This window comes from Lolium rigidum, chromosome 7 (assembly GCF_022539505.1).
Source record: "Lolium rigidum isolate FL_2022 chromosome 7, APGP_CSIRO_Lrig_0.1, whole genome shotgun sequence".
NCBI lineage: Eukaryota > Viridiplantae > Streptophyta > Magnoliopsida > Poales > Poaceae > Lolium > Lolium rigidum.
The window spans coordinates 22,563,211-22,571,489 of record NC_061514.1 but is presented as its reverse complement, the minus strand read 5'-3'; the positions used below and the strand labels follow the sequence as shown (position 1 = coordinate 22,571,489).

The 8,279-nt window shown below is 46.4% G+C and overlaps 1 pseudogene; it reads left to right on the top strand.

Moving 5' to 3' along the window:
• The first annotated feature begins 1,956 nt into the window (after nucleotides 1-1,956).
• LOC124677357 lies at nucleotides 1,957-7,698 on the top strand (annotated as a pseudogene).
• The last annotated feature ends 581 nt before the right edge of the window (nucleotides 7,699-8,279 follow it).

Genomic DNA, 8,279 nt, shown 5'->3' with positions numbered 1-8,279 from the left:
TGACAACGTTGTTGACGACAGGGACGACGGGTCGAAGTAGATGGCGTTGAATACGACGGTAGGCAGCACCGCCCGACTTGGACGGAAGACGACCCGTGATGAAGAGCTTGAGCAGTCGCGCAAAGCGCTTCCCAAAAACCTAATTCGCCCTCTCCCGTACAGGATCGCAAGGACGAGCGGTTCCGGTGACCTGCTCTCCCGTTCGCCGATGCACGTCGGCTCGCGGGATGGAGTAGGCTACGATGGCGGCGCAAGCAGAGAGAGGTGGAAACCCTAACTCGTGTATTTGATATGTTTCTGCGGTAGCCGGGCAGGAGATTATATAGGCTCGGGAAACCCTAGGCAACGTGTCGCACGAACGTTGCCCACGATCCGATCCGGGAGCGACCCGAACCGACTAACTGCGACGCGTCCGTCTAGGACTCTGTTCGTTTTCCTGAGCTGCAAAAAGTAAGGAAAGTCTCGGCTCGAGGCTCAATCCACTCACCACGAGCGCGGCGCGCGTCGTGTCGAGTCGAGTCGAGTCGAGTCGAGTCGAATCGAGCGAGGAGGAGGAGGAGCGCGCATATAGCACTCCTATTCTCACTCACTTACTAGTGGTGGAACAACCCACCTTATAAGGTGGTCTAACTTCCTCCCAACTTTCCATGTGGGACTAAACTTCCCACCTCTTGCCACTCCCTAGTGAGCTGCCACCAACTGGGCTCAAACTCACAAGGCTGCCACTATGTGGGCTTTGAGATTTATAGGAAAAACTGAAATCTAATTTGGGCCACTAAAAGTGGGTCCAATATTTCAACAAATGTGTTAATTAATTGTTACAACTGTACTTAGTTGAAGCGAGCAGACAGCCCTGGTCCAAATTTAGAGTTCGTACACGCACGCGATCGATGGGCCACGGCGAATATTGTTTGAAGAATCGAGCTAGCAGCCGGCGGGGCCGTGCTGTGTCGTGTGCTGGTGAGGTGCTTTTATTTGTGCTACTTTTCAAATTCAAATACAATCAACTAAACACGAAACTTTATTTATGCTCACAATCCAAGTTGCCAAAATAATCACTTCAGTACTTAGCAACGTGGAGGAACATGTCGTTTCCAGTGACACGACAAACTGAGCCAATGTTCAAACAAATGCACAATGTGGACAGAAAATCAAATGATCAGCAAAGTAGTCTATGCTTAGAGAAGAGCAGCCAGACTATCCACAATGTTTTGGAAATCGAGTAATCGACTCAGATCAGATGGTTAAGTGCGTTGAGCGACCACCAACTCCAAGTTAACACTAAAGAGATTTAAGATAAATAGTACACAATAAATTATAAAAGTATGATGACAAGGAAAATGTCAGTACTCTTGCTAAAATTAGAAGTTACACTTAGAGTATCTTTTTGGTCGTTGTGCAGGAGGATCGGAGTTGTGAAAATGGAAATTTAGGCATGATTGGGCAATCAATATCAATCGCATCGCCCCCTCATTCCAAAGTTTTGCCCTGCCTGCCGCCACCACTTCTTTTTTGAGCGAGACGAGACGAGATGCTCCATCTCCGTTTTACCTTTTCTTCCCTTTGGAAAGTCCCAAATCCTCCCTCCCTCTCCCTCCGCCGCCCCGGTAACTCCGCCGTTCACCTCACCTCGCGCAGCCCCCGGTAGTTGCCATTGGCGAGCGAGCTTCTGTACCGAGGTGGCGTCAAAGGGCAGCCAAAGCCGCGCGCGCTACGACCGCTCCGTCCGTCCATTTCTTTAAGGACTTGTGCTCCCTTCACTCCCCGCACGACCACCCCGGCCTACCACCACTCCACCACCTCTCCCGCCCCGTCCGCCCGCTCCTGCCGGACTCTGCCTCCTGCGCCGCCGCCCACCTCCATTGCACTTGCACCCAAGCAAGCCATCCCCGCCTTCAAAACTCTCTCTTTCCGCCGGGAGCGCTCCGGCGGCGGAGTCGGGGAGATTCCATGAGAGCCCGGCGAGGACCAGCTCCATGACGACCGGACGCCGCTCGCCCATGGAATGGCAGATCCCGGCCTCGACATCGACAAGGTCAACCTCCATTCCCCTCCGCAGCCCTCTCTTCTCCTCCTCCCTCTGCTATCCTGCAAAATGCCAATGCGGGAGCGCGGGGAAGGAGCCCCGTGATTATGGCGGATATTGGAGTCTTCTATTTTTGGAGCATTCCTCGCGGAGGTTTTGAGCCGGTGGCGCTGGAGCTTAATTGCTGGGATTTTGAGGTGTCCGCCCTTGCTTCCTGCGACCGCCACGGGTTTGTTGCATTTGGAGCTGGAGATCCCGGGAGGATCCTGGTACTAGTTCCTGCAGTGCAGGAGTTCATAGTAGTAGCAGATTCCGATTTCGAGTTGGGGATTTCGTTCTTGGCTCCATTTTCACCCACCGCAGCTCCCGGCTCCAGTAATTTTGGGATGGATGTGGTATCCTCCTCAAAGATCAGTCTGGTTTTAAATCTGGAAATAGATGAAGTTGAATGTCAAGGTTTTGTGTAGCGACCTGCTTGGTGCAGGGCTTACATGTATTGCATTGCATCATCCTGAATGAATGGATGATAATCTCTGCTCACAAACTTAGAACTACCAGGAGTATGTCAATGCTGCTCTTCGGAAGCAGGACTAGCTCCAGTAGCACCATTGTTTCTACCACCATGTAGGCTGCTGCCTGGCGTTCTACACCTCTGCTGGTCACCAAAAGATTCCTGATATCTCCCCCCTTTTTTTAGAAACTCTCATATCAGTAAATGGATTCATGATGCTGGCAAAGCATGCTATAGACTGTAGGTGTTGCCCTCCATGTGACCCCAGGAACACAAAAAACAATGAAGAAAACAAAGCTACGGACAAGGGTTTTCCTTTAGTTGGTTTTGTTCCCAGGGAAATGGACAAAAACACACATGGAACTTTCCCATTAGCATCGGTCCTGTCAAACTTTGGAGTGCAAAAACTAGCACATCCCTAGGAGATATTCTGAATTCCGATGGGGGAGCTTTCGTTATATGTTTTGACTCACGCTATGCACCATTTACTCTTTGTAAAAAATGCACCATTTACTGGACTTGGTTCATCCTCGTGAATTTGCCAGGCGCTTATTGCTTTGAAGAAAGGCACCCAGCTGCTTAAGTATGGTCGCAAGGGGAAGCCCAAGTTTACTCCCTTCAGACTATCCAATGTAAGTTTTTTAAACAGATGTTGCAGTATGCTCTAATTCCTTCTAACTGTCTTCGTGCGTGATGGCTTCATAGTTTTTAAAAAATTGATCTTGACGAATGACTTTTGAATTTTATGGTCTGACCTGACTCGTCGTGGTTTTGAAAGGCCTTTTGCTCATTTGTGGTTCGTGGAACTGGTGCAGAACTCTTACAAAGCTTGTTTGCAATAAGGGTTTTGCTTCTTCTGAAAAAGAGAAATGTCTAAAAAATGGAAACTACTTTTAAAATATGCAATGTGAGAGCAGAGTGCAGTTTAAACTGTTTCTGCAGATATTATATGCAGTTAAGAGATTCCTTTCATATGGTCTGCAGGATGAATCAACTCTTATCTGGGTCTCAAGTAACCAAGAGAAAAGTTTAAAACTAGCTTCTGTGTCCAGAATTCTCTCAGGACAAAGAACGGTAAGGACATTCTAAACAGTATGGTCATATTCTATTTGAAGTCTTTGATGTTTCAACATTTATTCTTTCAGCTGGTTTTCCAACGTTTTCTGCTCCCTGAGAAGGACCATTTATCTTTCTCACTCATATATAAGGATGGCAAGCGATCCCTCGATCTGGTACTACAACGAGAAACAATTTATTACTATTCCCTCTCTTCTGTTTCTTAATAAATATCAACTAATTAATTCTGATCTTGTTTCAAAGATCTGCAAGGATAAGGTGGAAACACAGGTGTGGTTTACATGCCTTAACGCATTGATATCTCCAGGACAGCACGGATCTCAAACCCAACACGCTGGTGAAATGCGCAGTGCTGCCCTTTCTTTTGATGTAAATCTCTGCTTCAACACAGCTTACTTCTATGCAAGTTTTTATTATCGTAACTAACACAATCTTGAGCGCTTATCATTACTTGAGTAAATGATTTCATATCGTTTGAACTACTGTTATCTTTTTGGGCAAAGCTATCAGTACTTTTCCGGCAGTCTCAGTTCTAGTTCTGTTGCTGTGATTAACTATCGGTCCAGTATCAACCTCTTATGCTGCAGTATAATTTTCTTGACTGTTGTTGCACAAAAGCAACACACATTTCTGATGCTAATAGCATGATGGCATAACAGAAAAACTATTCTAATAATTCTACCCAATGGAGCTGATTTGTTTGATGGTCACTTTTTGTCCGATGTTCTTTTTAGAGTTTTTACTGCTACTAACATAAATTGTGCTTTATGTTAGTCAATTACCTGAAATGCACTCATGTAGTTTAGAAAATTTTGAATTTGTTCCTTATCTTTTTTCAAGTGCGTCATTCACTTTCTACTCGTGTAGAAAATAGGTGAACCACACCTTTACAACATGATAAGCCAGGCTTCTGAACTTTTCTGCTATAATTTGTTTCAGGTTGGCAGAGAAAGTAGCCTAAGCAGTAGCTCCACATTTACCTCGGATTCCTTTGAGAACAAGTTGAGCTCAGCAAATTCCAAGGACCGTTCTTCTGGAGAATATACATATTCAGAAAGGACTGATGTGTCAGATATGCAAGTGAAAGGCTCGTCATTGGATATTCGAGTCAGTGTTTCCAGTGCTCTCAGCACATCCAGCCATGGTTCTGGTGGTGAAGATTCTGAATCGTTTGGGGATGTTTATATCTGGGGAGAAGTCATGTGTGATACCGGGTCTGATGGAAACACACACTCCCCTGGTGCAAGTACTGATATTCTTGTGCCGAAGCCCTTAGAGTCAAATGTAATGCTTGATGTCAGTTATGTGGCTTGTGGTGTGAAGCATGCTGCACTCGTTACAAGACAGACAGAGGTATTTTCGTGGGGAGTAGAGTGCAGTGGGCGGCTCGGTCATGGGGCTAGTACAAGCATTTTTCAGCCATGTCTACTCGAGTCATTGTCAGCCTACAATGTAGAAATAATTGCTTGTGGCGAATTCCACACCTGTGCTGTTACTGCAACAGGCGATCTTTACACCTGGGGAGACGGTACCCACAACGCTGGACTCCTTGGTCATGGTAGTACCGTGAGCCACTGGATCCCAAAAAGAGTTTCAGGTCCTCTGGAAGGCCTTCATGTGTCCACTGTCTCCTGTGGTACATGGCATACAGCTTTGATAACCAGTTCTGGGCAGTTATACACATTTGGTGATGGCACGTTCGGCGCCTTAGGTCACGGGAATCGAGAGACTATCTCGTATCCAAAGGAAGTGGAGTCTTTGAAGGGTCTGAGGACGATTTCTGTTTCATGTGGGGTGTGGCATAGTGCTGCTGTTGTTGAGGTTATCATGACGCAGTCAAATGCTTCATCTGGAAAGTTATTTACCTGGGGAGACGGAGACAAATATCGCCTTGGGCATGGTGACAGGTCCTCAAAACTCAAGCCAACTTGTGTGCCCTCACTGATAGATTACAACTTCCATAAGTCTGCATGTGGCCATACTCTCACGATTGGGTTGACTACTTCAGGGCACATGTTTACCGTAGGGAGCTCAGTTTACGGACAGCTTGGCAATCCAAATAATGATGGAAGGTATCCACGTCTAGTTGAAGAGAAGGTCGGGGGCGGTGGTGTTGTGGAGGTTGCTTGTGGGTCTTACCATGTTGCCGTATTGACAAATACAGGTGAAGTTTATACTTGGGGCAAGGGCGCAAATGGAAGGTTGGGTCACGGTGATATTGCAGATCGTAAGGTGCCTACACTTGTCGAGGCTTTAAGGGATAGGTCTGTGAAGCGCATTGCTTGTGGATCAGGCTTTACGGCCGCAATTTGTCAACATAAATGGGTGTCCGGGATGGAGCAGTCTCAGTGCTCAGCATGCAGACAGCCATTTGGGTTCACTCGGAAGAGGCACAACTGTTACCACTGTGGCTTAGTACACTGTCATTCGTGCAGTTCAAAAAAGGCGCTAAGAGCAGCATTGTCTCCAAATCCTGGAAAGCCATACCGTGTATGTGATTCGTGTCATGTGAAGCTAAGTAAAGTTATGGATTCTGGTGTCGGTTATAGCAGGAACAATATACCTCGCATACCGGGTGATACCAAGGCTGAGAGAATGGAAACAAAAGCAAACAGAGCAGCGTCAATTACTAGTTCAGATATGATCAAGAGTTTAGATGTAAAGGCAGCAAAGCAGACAAAAAAGTTTGACTATTCGCCACAGTTCCCTGCAATTTGGCAGCTAAACGACATCCCTTTCATTGGATCAGGTGATCTGCACAATACAGGTTCGACAGTGACAAACGCATACCCCATTGGTGCCAGATATATACTTCACAATTTTTAAGAATGCCATATCTAACTTCTTTGAGCGCCTTGTCTTCAGAAAGCTTCGAGAGTCTGAGGGATGCGAATGAACTTTTGAAGCAAGAGGTTCAAAAACTAAAAGATGAGGTTTGCTTGGTTCTGTATATTTCTTGAAACAACTATAAACGACAGTGGAAATTAGTCCTTATGCTTGTCTCTGAATTAGGTTAATTGCTTGAGACAGCAACGAGAACAACAAGACACGGAGTTGCAGAAGTCGGAGGCAAAAGCCATTGAGGCAGCGACCCTTGCTGCAGAAGAGGTGTCCAAATCGAAGGCTGCAAAAGAGGTCATAAAGTCGCTAACGGCACAGGTGATATTTCGAAATTAACTGTACTAGGTGCATGTTATTGTGGTAGCTTTGTCTCTTTCCTTCTTTGCACCTTTTTTGTATTAATGATTCGTCCAAGCCACAAGAATAAGGTTCAGTAATATCAACAGGTAAAAGAAATGGCAGAGAGGCTTCCTCCAGTAGATTCTGACATGAAGCCACCACGGCTTGGGTATCTACCTGGTGTAGTTTCTTCTGAAACGGGGAGAGAAGGTCAGAAGAGATACGATCCAGGAGGCATTCCTTATCCCCAAACACCGACTTCTGCTGCTTCTGCTCGGTTCAACGGGCTGCCTCCCCAAGCCCATCAAATAATCAACCCCAGTGACAACATGATGGCTCCACATGACAGCATGTTTGAGAACTTCAACAAGAGCAGGGATTTCCCGGCCGCACAGCAGAGGACGAATGGTGGGATGGCGGGGCATCGTCCGAGATCAGAGGATTTTGATCGGCGGGAAACGGAACGGTTCCAGATAAACCTGCAAGGCTGGAACATGAGAGAGTCCAGTTCACCTGGTAACCAAGTTGAGGCGGAGTGGATAGTGCAGTTTGAACCTGGGGTGTACCTGACTCTGGTTTCTCTTCATGATGGAACCAAAGAGCTGAAAAGAGTGCGGTTCAGGTAGGCATTGCAATGGATATGGAGCATTCTTTTGCTTGGAAGTTGCCATGAGGAACCTGACCTGACGTTTGAGTATCTTTTTTTTTTATTGCAGCCGGAGAAGATTTGGGGAACATCAAGCGGAGTCGTGGTGGAGCGAAAACCATGAAAGAGTTTACGACAAGTACAACGTGAGGAAAACCGACCGGATATCTTCTGTAATGACGTCTTAGTACTTGCACCCGTGTTCTGCTAGATGTCCAAACTGGCAGAACCAAAAGCAACAGCAGCATGCCGACTTCTCGTCACCCATCTCATGGTTCAGGAAAAGCGGAACTGCAACAATCCAAGCAGCCGACTGAGGCATTTTTTGCCTTGATTTGACGCATCATCTGAATTAGGCAATTAGCTGCTGCTCTCTAGTTGACTATGTCCACGTCTGTATTCTTGCTGTATAGAAGTACCATGATTGATGCGGCTGGTGCGCAACACGAGCAACAAATGTGCTGCCATTTGCTGTTCTGACTGACCATGACACTACAATCAAGCATGTATGTATGTATGTCCTTGGGGTTAAAAGGATGAGCTAAAGCTCTTCCAACTTGGTGCTGTTAACTGAATGCAAGCCCTGTGTATGTCAGTTTGTGGACATTAATCGTTGACTCGCACAAGGAAAATCACAGAAGATAATGTGCAGAAAGTAAGCATATGTGCTGCTGATGTAATAGTGAGTCTGCTGATAAGGTCCATCGGATTTACTTTTCCTTGGCATGACTAGTGTCCACTGCACCTGCAATGTGTTTTATCAGCAGACGCTGACGCGACTCCATCTCAGATACGAAATTAGTGATTGATATCTACTTATCTTTGCGTAGGCTGGATGA